This window comes from Pseudophryne corroboree, chromosome 2, assembly GCF_028390025.1.
Source record: "Pseudophryne corroboree isolate aPseCor3 chromosome 2, aPseCor3.hap2, whole genome shotgun sequence".
Taxonomy (NCBI): domain Eukaryota; kingdom Metazoa; phylum Chordata; class Amphibia; order Anura; family Myobatrachidae; genus Pseudophryne; species Pseudophryne corroboree.
Window position 1 is genome coordinate 838,343,153 of NC_086445.1, and position 14,895 is coordinate 838,358,047.

The following is a 14,895-nucleotide window of genomic DNA, read 5'->3' on the forward strand; positions in this document are numbered from 1 at the left end:
TATCGGATTTGGTAGCCACGGCAACAGCCGGGAAGTCCACCTTTTTACCTCAAGTCCCCTCCCAGCAGAAAAAGACGCAGTCTTTTCAGCCGCAGTCCTTTCGTTCCTATAAGAACAAGCGAGCAAAAGGACATTCATATTTGCCCCGAGGCAAAGGAAAGGGTAAGAGACTGCAGCAAGCAGCCCCTTCCCAGGAGCAGAAGTCCTCCCCGGCTTCTGCAAAGGCCTCAGCATGACGCTGGGACCTTACAAGCGGACTCAGGGGCGGTGGGGGGTCGCCTCAAGAATTTCAGCGCACAGTGGGCTCACTCGCAGGTGGACCCCTGGATCCTGCAGGTAGTATCTCAGGGTTACAGGTTGGAATTCGAGAAGTCTCCCCCTCGCCGGTTCCTAAAATCTGCTTTGCCAACGTCTCCCTCAGACAGGGCGACGGTATTGGAAGCCATTCACAAGCTGTATTCTCAGCAGGTGATAATCAAGGTACCCCTTCTACAACAGGGAAAGGGGTATTACTCCACGCTATTTGTGGTACCGAAGCCGGACGGCTCGGTAAGACCTATTCTAAATCTGAAATCTCTGAACCTGTACATACAAAAATTCAAGTTCAAGATGGAGTCACTCAGAGCAGTGATAGCGAATCTGGAAGAAGGGGATTTTATGGTGTCCTTGGACATCAAGGATGCTTACCTTCATGTCCCAATTTGCCCTTCACACCAAGGGTACCTCAGGTTCGTGGTACAAAACTGTCATTATCAGTTTCAGACGCTGCCGTTTGGATTGTCCACGGCACCCAGGGTCTTTACCAAGGTAATGGCCGAAATGATGATCCTTCTTCGAAGAGAAGGCGTATTAATTATCCCTTACTTGGACGATCTCCTGATAAGGGCAAGATCCAGAGAACAGCTGGAGGTCGGAGTAGCACTAACTCAAGTAGTGCTCCAACAGCACGGGTGGTTTCTGAATTTTCCAAAATCCCAACTGATCCCGATGACACGTCTGCTGTTCCTAGGGATGATTCTGGACACTGTTCAGAAAAAGGTATTTCTTCCGGAGGAGAAAGCCAGGGAGTTATCCGAACTCGTCAGGAACCTCCTAAAACCAGGGACAGTGTCTGTGCATCAATGCACAAGAGTCCTGGGAAAAATGGTGGCTTCTTACGAAGCGATTCCATTCGGCAGATTCCATGCACGAATTTTTCAGTGGGATCTGCTAGACAAATGGTCTGGATCGCATCTGCAGATGCATCAGCGGATAAAATTGTCGACAAGGACAAGGGTCTCTCTGCTATTGTGGTTGCAGAGTGCTCATCTGTTAGAGGGCCGCAGATTCGGCATACAGAACTGGGTCCTAGTGACCACGGATGCCAGCCTGAGAGGCTGGGGAGCGGTCACACAAGGAAGAAACTTCCAGGGCGTGTGGTCAAGCCTGGAAACGTCTCTTCACATAAATATACTGGAACTAAGAGCAATCTACAATGCTCTAAGCCTGGCAAAACCTCTGCTTCAGGGTCAGCCGGTGTTGATCCAGTCGGACAACATCACGGCAGTCGCCCACGTAAACAGACAGGGCGGCACAAGAAGCAGGAGGGCAATGGCAGAAGCTGCAAGGATTCTTCGCTGGGCGGAAAATCATGTGATAGCACTGTCAGCAGTGTTCACCACATGATTGTAGTCCATTGGGAAAGACCAATGGTGGACATGATGGCGTCCCGCCTCAACAAAAAACTGGACAGGTATTGCGCCAGGTCAAGAGACCCTCAGGCAATAGCTGTGGACGCTCTGGTAACACCATGGGTGTACCAGTCAGTGTATGTGTTCCCTCCTCTGCCTCTCATACCCAAGGTACTGAGAATTATACGGCAAAGGGGAGTAAGAACGATACTAGTGGCTCCGGACTGGCCAAGAAGGACTTGGTACCCGGAACTTCAGGAGATGCTCACGGAAGATCCGTGGCCTCTACCTCTAAGAAGGGATCTGCTTCAGCAGAGACCGTGTCTATTCCAAGACTTACCGCGGCTGCGTTTGACGGCATGGCGGTTGAACGCCGGATCCTAAGGGAAAAAGGCATTCCGGAAGAGGTCATCGCTACCCTGGTCAAAGCCAGGAAGGAGGTGACTGCACAACATTATCACCGCATTTGGAGAAAATATGTTGCATGGTGTGAGGCCAGGAAGGCCCCGACAGAGGAATTTCAACTGGGTCGATTCCTACATTTCCTGCAAACAGGATTATCTATGGGCCTCAAATTAGGGTCCATTAAGGTTCAAATTTCGGCCCTGTCGATTTTCTTCCAGAAAGAATTGGCTTCAGTTCCTCAAGTCCAGACTTTTGTAAAAGGAGTACTACATATACAGCCCCCGGTTGTGCCCCCAGTGACACCGTGGGATCTCAATGTAGTTTTGGATTTTCTCAAATCCCATTGGTTTGAGCCACTCAAATCGGTAGATTTGAAATATCTTACATGGAAAGTAACCATGCTACTGGCCCTGGCTTCAGCCAGGAGAGTGTCGGAATTGGCGGCTTTATCGTATAAAAGCCCATATCTGATTTTCCATTCGGACGGGGCAGAATTGAGGACGCGTCCTCATTTTCTGCCTAAGGTGGTATCAGCGTTTCACCTGAACCAGCCTATTGTGGTGCCTGCGGCTACTAGCGATTTGGAGGATTCCAAGTTGCTGGACGTTGTCAGAGCATTGAAAATATATATTTCAAGGACGGCTGGAGTCAGAAAATCTGACTCGCTGTTTATACTGTATGCACCCAACAAGCTGGGTGCTCCTGCTTCTAAGCAGACGATTGCTCGTTGGATTTGTAGCACAATTCAACTGGCACATTCTGTGGCAGGCCTGCCACAGCCTAAATCTGTCAATGCCCACTCCACAAGGAAGGTGGGCTCATCTTGGGCGGCTGCCCGAGGGGTCTCGGCATTACAACTCTGCCGAGCAGCTACGTGGTCAAGGGAGAACACGTTTGTAAAATTCTACAAATTTGATACCCTGGCTAAGGAGGACCTGGAGTTCTCTCATTCGGTGCTGCAGAGTCATCCGCACTCTCCCGCCCGTTTGGGAGCTTTGGTATAATCCCCATGGTCCTGACGGAGTCCCAAGCATCCACTAGGACGTCAGAGAAAATAAGAATTTACTCACCGGTAATTCTATTTCTCGTAGTCCGTAGTGGATGCTGGGCGCCCATCCCAAGTGCGGATTGTCTGCAATACTTGTACATAGTTATTGTTACAAAAAAATCGGGTTGTTTATTGTTGTGAGCCATCTTTTCAGAGGCTCCTACGTTATCATACTGTTAACTGGGTTCAGATCACAAGTTGTACGGTGTGATTGGTGTGGCTGGTATGAGTCTTACCCGGGATTCAAAATCCTTCCTTATTGTGTACGCTCGTCCGGGCACAGTATCCTAACTGAGGCTTGGAGGAGGGTCATAGGGGGAGGAGCCAGTACACACCACCTAGTGGTCAAACTTTTAAATTTTGTGCCCTGTCTCCTGCGGAGCCGCTATCCCCATGGTCCTGACGGAGTCCCCAGCATCCACTACGGACTACGAGAAATAGAATTACCGGTGAGTAAATTCTTATTATATGTATGTGTGTATATATATATATATATATATATATATATATATAACCAACAGCAGGTCCGTCTCTCCCAGTATTAGCGGTACTGCGCCGGGTGCCTCCACAGAGTAAAGGACATGTGTAAATAGCTGGTGCGGCACTCCAGGCGACGAAAAAACTCAGAGCCAATGCATCACGTTTAAGGACAACAACGTTTCAATGCCTTTATTCCGGCATTAACCTGATGAAAATGCCGGAATAAAGGCATTGAAACGTTGTTGTCCTTAAACGTGATGCATTGGCTCTGAGTTTTTTCGTCGCCTGGAGTGCCGCACCAGCTATTTACACATATATATATATAATGCTGATACGAGCCGTCACTCCGTGCTGGAAAAGTTGATAACTGGTGCCCTCAGTGAAAGGATAATAGTAAGCGTGGAGACTGCGGCACTCATATAAGTAAACAAGTTTAAATGAACAAGTGTTGTTCACTGAAGCATATCAAATAATTACAGATGCCTTAACAAGGCCGACGTTTCGGTGCTGCAAGCACCGTTTTCAAGGCAGTCATGAATACAGAATAAAGGTGCTAACAAAATAGACAAACACAAATAACTCACCTAAATAGGGAGCAGCCATCGCGCCGCAGGAGAGCCGGGACCGGCGTCCGCTTCCGCCAGCCGCAGCTGCGTGTGCGTCACATCCGGTGACGTCAGCCGGCATCCACTCTGGTTACCGTGGCGACGCGTCCCGAAGTCATGGCAACGCATCTGAAAGTTATGTTTCTTTTAGTATCTAAGTTTGTTTACCACTTAGAAGACTTATACATTTATCACACACTGTGGCTAATTCCAATGTGATTACTTTGCAGTGCGCCGCATGGGGGGCTCGGGAGATGAGTCAGCGGCTCTACACATGCGGCCAGGCTTTCAGACGCGTTGCCATGACTTCGGGTAGACTTTTGTCTAACCAATGATTGATTTAATTGTATCTGGGTAGACAGAGTGTCCGCCAAAGGCGGATTAACTGCAGAGACAATGGCCCTCATTCCGAGTTGATCGCTAGCTGCCGTTGTGCTGTGTGAACAACGCAGCTAGCGATCAACTCGGAATGAGGGCCATTGTCTCTGTAGTTAATCCGCCCTTGGCGGACACTCTGTCTACCCAGATACAATTAAATCAATCTTTGGTTAGACAAAAGTCTACCCCACGCCCCTCTGGGTTCAAGGAGTTATCTAAGCGAGCCGCTTCCTCACAATCCACTAATATTTCAGATAATTCATCTGATGAGGATGGGGAATATACTGATCCATCAGACACTGATACAGTCACTTCTGACGAGGACCCTTCAACTCAGGTTGATGTTCCTGACCTAGTGGAGGCTATTAAACTGATTCTACAAATTGATGATGAGGTAGATCCCACTACTGCGTCTAAGAAACCTGATAAGTTCAAATGTCAGAAGGTTACTAAAGTAGTCTTACCACATTCTGACCATTTCATTTAAATAAGTCAGGAATCCTGGTCATCTCCAGGAAAGAAATACTCCCTGTCTAAAAATATGCTAGCTCGTTATCCTATCCCTGCGGAGTTGAGTAACAAGTGGGAAACTCCACCGCCGGTGGACTCTCATGTCGCCCTTCTTGTGGTGTCATCTACTCTGCCTGTCACCACTGTCACCTCACTGAAGGAACTGACGGATAAGCGCGTGGAGGGATGCATGAAGTCTATTTACTCCCTTACCGGTGCGGTACATACTGTAGGCCCACTATAGCAGCCTCCTGGGCCACAAAAGTGATTGAAGCATGGGTTCAGGCAATAGAGGATGAGCTGCCTCAGGATACTTCTGACCCTGCCAGACAATATCTGTCTCATACTGTATTACTACTGCCTCCCATTATATTCAGGAGGCGACCTCTGAGGCAGGTGTAATGGCGGCCAAGGCGTCTACTACATCTATACTGGCTCGCCGAATTCTGTGATACTGTGAATTCTGTGGAAGGTAGACCTAGACTCCAAAAAGACCTTGGAGGTGCTTTTAAGGGGAGACATCTTAACTGGAGAAGATCTGAATAGGATTGTGACTGACTTGGCAACTGCTAAGACTGCGTTTCTCCCAAGTACTAATCCTTCTGTACCAAAGGCAAAGAGTACCACTTTTCATTCCTTTTGACCTCCAGGGAAAGCAAAGGGTCAGGCGTACCCAAGACAAGCTCGTATTTCCAAACCTAAACAATCTTGGAGAATCTCTTTTGCCGATAAACATTCTGGAATTGCGGACAGTGTTCAATGCTTTGAATCTGGTCCTGCCTCTGGTACAGAACAGGCCTGTTCAAGTACAATCAGACAACACCACCACGGTGGCATACATAAATCATCAAGGCAGCACTCGAAGCCGTATGGCAATAATGAAAGTGTCAATAATCCTTCGTTGGGCAGAACGCCATCTGCCAGCAATATCGGTAGTGTTCATTCCCGGAGTCCTCAACTGGGAAGCAGATTTCCTCAGTCGTCAGGACGTACACGCCGGAGAGTGGAGTCTTCATCCAGAAGTCTTTCAACTCCTAGTGACAAGTGGGGCCTACCAGATGTAGACCTGATGGCGTCTCGACACAATCACAAGGTTACGGCATTTGGTTCAAGGACAGGGGATCCTCAAGCAGCGTTCGTGGATGCACTGGCAATTCCATGGAACTTTTGGCTGCCATACGTGTTCCCTCCAGTGTCACTCCTGCCCAGGGTACTACGGAAGTTCAAGCAAGAAGGGTGAATACTACTTCTAGTCGCTCCATCGTGGCCCAGATGGCATGGATCTCAGACCTGCAGGGACTATCAATAGAGCGTCCTCTTCTATTTCCTCAATGCCCAGACCTCCTCGTTCAGGGCCCATGCGTCCACCTGGACCTGGCCAGACTGGCTTTGACGGTGTGGCTCTTGAAGCTTCACTCCTGAGGGCCAAAGGATTCTCCGAGGTGGTTATCCAAACTATGTTGAAGGCCCGCAAACTGGCTTCTGCATGGATTTATTACAGGGTCTGGAATTCTTACTTCACCTGGTGTGCTGCTAAGAATTACGATGCATACAATTTCAGAACTTCCAGACTTTTGTTTTTTTCTGCAACAAGGCCTAGACTTAGTCCTTCGCCTGGCCTCCCTCAAGGTTCATATTTCTGCCTTGTTGGTGTGGTTTCAGAGGAAAATTGCGTCTATTCCTGACGTTCATACTTTCACTCAAGGCGTTTTACGGATTCAGCCTCCCTATGTCCCTTTTGTGGCTCCATGGGATCTGTCTATTATCTTGAATGCCCTACAAGAGTCTCCATTTGACCCTCTTGAGTCTGTGGACCTTAAATATCTTACGCTTAAGGTTGTGTTTCTGCTGGCTATTGCCTCTGCTAGGAGGGTGTCGGACTTAGGAGCTTTGTCCTGTCATCTACCTTTTCTGATTTTTCACCGTGACCGAGCAGTTCTTCGAACTCACCCTGGTTATTTGCCTAAGGTGGTGTCATCTTTTCACCTTAACCAAGAGATCGTGGTTCCGGCCTTTATCTCTTCTGGTTTGTCCTCCAAAGAGTGGTCTTTGGATGTGGTACGGGCTCTCTATTTACGTGAAGAGGACTGCCTCTCTCAGGAGGTCCGATGCCCTTTTTGTACTTTTTGTTTTTCAAAAACATGGCTGGTCTGTGAATAAGCCAACCTTGACCAGATGGATTAGAATGGTGATTGCACAAGCTTATACACAGGCTGGTCTTCCATCTCCTGCTGGTATCAAAGCCCATTCTGCTCAGTCTGTTGGACCTTCCTGGGCGACCCGCCGAGGAGCGTCCGCTGAACAATTGTGCAAGGCGGCTACGTGGTCCTCAGTGAACACGTTCATTAGGTTTTATGCCTTTGATACTTCCGCCTCCCAGGATGCTTCCTTTGGATGCCGGCTTCTTGTGCCCGCTATGGTGCGTCCCCTCCCATGAAGAACTGCTGTAGGACATCCCCGATGTATTCCCTGTGGAACCCAGTGTACCCCGCTGTGGAAAAGGAGATTTATGGTAGTTAAATCTCTTCCTGCGAGGTACACTGGGTTCCACAGGGTGCCCACCCTGATGCACTTAGCTTCTTTGGGTTTGTATGGCATTAGCCGCTGGTCCCTTCTCCTGTCGTGTGAATGTGGTTCTATGTGACTAACATCTGCCTTCTCTTTACCTGCTACTGCATTGGACTGGTTAACAAAACTGAGCTCCAGTGTCCAGAGGCGGGGTTATAGAGGAGGCAATGCAATGCATCCTGGGAACAGTCAAAGCTTTAGCCTGTTGATGCCTCTGGATCAAGATCTAACTCTACACCCCGATGCATTCCCTGTGGAATCCAGTGTACCTCGCAGAGATTTAACTATGGGAAGTCTACCATAAATCTACTTATTATACCCCACCAACCTGTATTTATCATCCATATTGAACTGGGCAGGTAGTCTGAATAATTAAAAACTTCATAGACTGAATAATACAGACTCTCTCAACAGAACTTTTGAATGATGAGAATAAGTCTGCTATAATAATGTGTTAGATAGCTGCTGCTGAACAGGAGTTATAATGTAACACACATAAATGAAATCCAACACTATACTCCTGAAATGAGAAGATACATGTGAGCAGCTGCATTTGATATGAGCATCTGCAAACTGTATACAGTGTTACAAATTTGGTAACGATACGTTGTCTCCATGCTTGTATGCAGCTTCACAATGCAATAGGATCCTGAAGTGACAGGAGATTACTTTCCCCAATGTAAGCAGCATTAGTCCTCTCTCTCTCTATCTATCTATCTATCTATATATATATATACAAACAGAGAACCCAGCACTCACCAAAGTAAACTCACTTATCCTCAACAATTCAATAAATAAATGATGGGGGTTTAGTTGGTGGATTGGCCAATGCACGGAAGCCTGTATACCGATTCAAGGTACCCCACCTTCATACAGGTCCTACACTATCACAGAGTCTTAAAACCTGACTACCACACTGCTGCATCATCTGCCTGCTAGATGTAATGTGTACCTGCCACAGACTTATATGGCTTTTAAAGGCACACTAGTCACCTATTGCACTGGCTCAAAGATGATTGCTAAAAAACAGCTGAGACAGGTTCAGGATAATAAAGTCCACACAGGGGTGCATGAGAAAGCTAGTGGCCACGGTTAATAAGAGCTAACCATAGATTAACCCCTTCATATACACACAGAATAAAAACCACAGCACTCACCGCACCAGAAGCGGGGCACAGCTATGCACTTACCACTCACAGGGTGGGGTGCATGTAACACTGCACTCTCCACCACAGAAGCGGGGTACACAGCTGTACTTACCACTCACAGGGCGGGGTGCATGTAGCCCATGACCACATCGCTCTAATAAATACAAACAGAGAACCCAGCACTCACCAAAGTAAACTCACTTATCCTCAACAATTCAATAAATAAATGATGGGGGTTTAGTTGGTGGATTGGCCAATGCACGGAAGCCTGTATACCGATTCAAGGTACCCCACCTTCATACAGGTCCTACACTATCACAGAGTCTTAAAACCTGACTACCACACTGCTGCATCATCTGCCTGCTAGATGTAATGTGTACCTGCCACAGACTTATATGGCTTTTAAAGGCACACTAGTCACCTATTGCACTGGCTCAAAGATGATTGCTAAAAAACAGCTGAGACAGGTTCAGGATAATAAAGTCCACACAGGGGTGCATGAGAAAGCTAGTGGCCACGGTTAATAAGAGCTAACCATAGATTAACCCCTTCATATACACACAGAATAAAAACCACAGCACTCACCGCACCAGAAGCGGGGCACAGCTATGCACTTACCACTCACAGGGTGGGGTGCATGTAACACTGCACTCTCCACCACAGAAGCGGGGTACACAGCTGTACTTACCACTCACAGGGCGGGGTGCATGTAGCCCATGACCACATCGCTCTAATAAATACAAACAGAGAACCCAGCACTCACCAAAGTAAACTCACTTATCCTCAACAATTCAATAAATAAATGATGGGGGTTTAGTTGGTGGATTGGCCAATGCACGGAAGCCTGTATACCGATTCAAGGTACCCCACCTTCATACAGGTCCTACACTATCACAGAGTCTTAAAACCTGACTACCACACTGCTGCATCATCTGCCTGCTAGATGTAATGTGTACCTGCCACAGACTTATATGGCTTTTAAAGGCACACTAGTCACCTATTGCACTGGCTCAAAGATGATTGCTAAAAAACAGCTGAGACAGGTTCAGGATAATAAAGTCCACACAGGGGTGCATGAGAAAGCTAGTGGCCACGGTTAATAAGAGCTAACCATAGATTAACCCCTTCATATACACACAGAATAAAAACCACAGCACTCACCGCACCAGAAGCGGGGCACAGCTATGCACTTACCACTCACAGGGTGGGGTGCATGTAACACTGCACTCTCCACCACAGAAGCGGGGTACACAGCTGTACTTACCACTCACAGGGCGGGGTGCATGTAGCCCATGACCATGATCTGTGGTGGAGAGTGCAGTGTTACATGCACCCCACCCTGTGAGTGGTAAGTGCATAGCTGTGCCCCGCTTCTGGTGCGGTGAGTGCTGTGGTTTTTATTCTGTGTGTATATGAAGGGGTTAATCTATGGTTAGCTCTTATTAACCGTGGCCACTAGCTTTCTCATGCACCCCTGTGTGGACTTTATTATCCTGAACCTGTCTCAGCTGTTTTTTAGCAATCATCTTTGAGCCAGTGCAATAGGTGACTAGTGTGCCTTTAAAAGCCATATAAGTCTGTGGCAGGTACACATTACATCTAGCAGGCAGATGATGCAGCAGTGTGGTAGTCAGGTTTTAAGACTCTGTGATAGTGTAGGACCTGTATGAAGGTGGGGTACCTTGAATCGGTATACAGGCTTCCGTGCATTGGCCAATCCACCAACTAAACCCCCATCATTTATTTATTGAATTGTTGAGGATAAGTGAGTTTACTTTGGTGAGTGCTGGGTTCTCTGTTTGTATTTATTAGAGCGATGTGGTCATGGGCTACATGCACCCCGCCCTGTGAGTGGTAAGTACAGCTGTGTACCCCGCTTCTGTGGTGGAGAGTGCAGTGTTACATGCACCCCACCCTGTGAGTGGTAAGTGCATAGCTGTGCCCCGCTTCTGGTGCGGTGAGTGCTGTGGTTTTTATTCTGTGTGTATATATATATATATATATATATATTCTCTATCTTGACAGCTGTTTCTGATACATAAGCAGTTCTGGTAGTAGTGCGCTGTGACAAATTTCCCCTGGAAGTACATATTATATTACTAATAATATACATATTATATTACTAAGAGTACAGCTTAATTTAGCTATAAAATACAGTGGGGATTTCATTTTCTAACATTGTCTGGTGATATCCAGGAATATGTAACATCTGATAACAATCACCTCTTATTTGCAAAACTACCATCTTCAATTAAGATGTCTTCTCTCGTATTATTGTGAATAGTGGGAGTAAAAAAAAATAATTAATATTCAATCTAACCTGATACAGTTAAAGAACAGGGGAAACAGCTGTTTCCCCTTGACTGTATAAAACGTTAATTAATATGAATTTAATGTAATTAAAACCTAGTAAGGTGACAGTTCACAGTATATACTTTTTTTATGGTGAGGTTTCCTATCCTTAATACAGTAAAGACATAGGATCCACTGTGGCCTGAAAGTAATTTTTGCTTACACCCAAAATAGGGTGTGTGTGTGTGTGTGTGTGTGTGTGTGTGTGTGTGTGTGTGTGTGTGTGTGTGTGTGTGTGTGTGTGTGTGTGTGTGTGTGTGTGTGTGTGACATACATACATACATACATACACACACACACACACACACACACACATATATATGTATATATTTATACAGAAATTCCAGAAGTTAAATCCGAAGACAATTGGTAATGTAGCCAATATATCTGCTTCAACCACACTAACCTATGCTCACAGCCTAAAAAGGAACATTCCTTTTAGGTTATGTTTGGCGAGTAGTAGGTTGGTGGTATGAATGTGTATATGGAAGTGATTTTCATTGTGACACTCTAAGTAATTCCGAATAGAGGATAACTGTGGTCTTAGTCCTAGTACATCTAGTACATCCAGGGTGTTCAGAAATAGAATTTTATGGTACAAAGCATATTTGTTAATCTCAACACTTCGTATTTTATATTGAACACTATGACCAAGTGGACGTATCTGTGATTACAGTTAAAATACATCATCTAAATAATAACATGGGGATCAGACACCATTTTAAATCTTTTTATATACCCATTTTCTTTATTCCTCTCATTCACATGTTTCTTTAGTTTTTGTGATTTTAATTTCTATGTTTCACAGTTGTCTTGGAGTAATATGTGAGCTATATTCACATTATCTTAAATATATAAAAAAGTTATATTTAAATAATGATTTTTTTCCTCACCTGTGCGTCGACAATACAGATTTTCTCCCAATTTTGCCAGGAATATAATACCAGGCCTGATGTGTTGTGAGCACAGCGAGCCAATGAGGGGACTTGCTGCACTTGCTGCCGGGATTCCGACTGTTGGGATCCTGGCGTCAGTGTCTCCTGACCACCGGGATCCCCCTGCCGGAATCCCATACCGATCCCATTGTGTCAACAGAAAAATTCTGACTGTGCATTGGAAATTAAATAAGAAAAAGTTAAAAGTTTTCTATATGAATCATCCAGTTTTAGGCAACATACTGTACTAAACTCTACAAAGGAAAGTGCACAAAAAATTCCCAAAGTCGGGAAAAAGAACTAGTTACTGCTTTGGTGCACACAATCCCTAACTGGAAGATATATTAAAATACAAGCTTTATTAATTTACTAAAATCATTATCCCCAATGTTAATATAATCTATGTATAATGTTGGTAGACAAGTTGTATAAATCTTATTCTTATTCCTGGGCTATAAGTATCCTTTATTATAATTATTCAAAAGGTGAAATAATAAAATTAAGGAAAATAATAGATACTGTAAGTGCAGAACTCAAGAAATTAGACACGTGAATAAAGATTTAAAACCAAAAGCTGATGTGCTCCTTATTTGTGTTTCTGTGTCTTTAATAATTTCATGTTCAGGAGTAATAGTTAATATATTCTTTAAAATTGTAGCACTGTAAAAGTGCTATATTAATTTACACACCCTATTCTGCTATCTTATAGATCACTTATGTCCCTGTATTCAACAGTCTTTTTTACACATACCATAAAAAGATACTTTTTATACAAGTTGATAGAATGTAATGTCTACAAAAGTTTCAAAAGGTGGTATTTGTAAACATTCACTGCCTTTTGTGTGCTCCAAAAGCAAATACTATTTATGCAAGTTAGTAGAATATTACACAACAGTATTATACTTTGTATAACGACCGCTTCTTTTATATGCTCATTAGTCACAAATTATATGGACGCACACAGATGATAAATCTTTATGATCAACAGAACTGGGGTAATGGAGGATGTTTAAATACCTAATTTCAAGGGCTAATTAAATCTCATGTGCAATTATTGGGAAATATTCCCTGCGTAAATAGCCCATGTATTATAGTTCTCATTGGTAACAATCATTTTTCAACATCTTCTAGTATACTGTATATAAAAATGAAAATCTGTCCTTCTGTCATTCTATACAAATCCACAGTTTACAAGCGAGGATCGTTAAATTTCACATACAAGCATATTAAAACATGGCGGAGGCAACTAAAACAATTTGAAATCCCTAGCACCCCTAGGGGGGCAGACAGCAGCACAGAGTATGTCAGCAGCCAGCAAAACTGTGGAAGGCCTGGAGCAATTTACACCAAACTTGGTACACATCTGACTTAAAATCTTGGAACAAACTCTGTGGGGGTTAGACACCCCGAGCACCCCTAGGGGTGGGACAGCAACACAGAGTATGTCAGCAGACAGCATAACTCCAGAATGCCTGTAGCAATTTACACCAAACTTGGTACATATCTGAATTACAATCTGGGAACAAACTCTGTGGGGGATAGACACCCCTAGCACCCCTAGGGGTGGGGCAGCAGCACAGAGTTTTTCAGGAGACCGCATAACTCCAGAATGCCTAGACCAATTTACAACAAACTTGGTACACATATGACTTACAAGCTGGGAACATACACTATGGGGGTAAGACACCCCTAGCACCCTAGGGTTCAACCAGCAGCACAGAATTTTTCAGCAGGCAGCATAACTGGAGCAATTTACACCACACTTGCTACACCTATTACTTACACTCTGGGAACAAACACTGTGGGGGTAACACACCATTAGCACCCCTCAGTGATGACAGGGCTGCATGTGACCGGAACAGTGACATGATGTGAGGAGGGGAATGGAGGTAGCATGAACCCACACACTGAGAGTTACCGGTATATAGTGGAAGTAGCATGGTCCCCCAGCAGCACATTGGGTTTTCATTTTATTGATGTTTATAACATTTTACATGCTTTTTTTTATACTATGTTATTTATACTGTGTTTAATATTTAATTCATTTTTGTAAACAAACATTCTTAAAATCCCGGGCAACGCTGGGTGCTCCAGCTAGTCTTAAATAAATATAGATGTACTCCGTAATGTGCCTATAAGTGCTTAATTATTATATCCAACTAAAATATATATCCATCATTGACCAGTGTTGTTATCCTTAATGTACTCTGTAGACCGCATGCAATGTTATAGTACCAGTGATGTCACAGTAGCAGTGATGTCACAATACCAGTGCTACCACCTCACAGACCCCTGGCAAGTGTACTTGGAGCATTATCTGCTCAGTGTGTTGGAAGCATTATATGGATCAGCTGCCTGGACCAGAGCTGGAGGTGATCAGCAGGACAGTAAGTAATAGAGGAGGGGGACTGTTAAACCTAGCTAACATATTAGTAAACAATCCATAGTACCTCAGGTATCAGATATAAATGTAAATCTTGCGGATTCTCCCATCTAATTCCTTCATACTATTGTCTTTAATGGGAGCTAATAAATAATCATTTATCATACACAAATAACCCTCAGCAGCTGCCTAGTTGGGTCCTGAAGAAAGAGTAAACCTCTGGATTGTCAACCTTTAAGACTAGGCAAGCTGTTTATATTTTTTTAAGTGCCGTCCTCCCCTCTATAGTTATATAGATTGATAGAATTAATGCTGCGGCGCTCAGGGTCTTATGATGAAAAAATGTGTATTACACACAAAAAGCTTGTCAATTCAAATTTGATGAGATGACTTCTTTCATCATAAGACCCTGA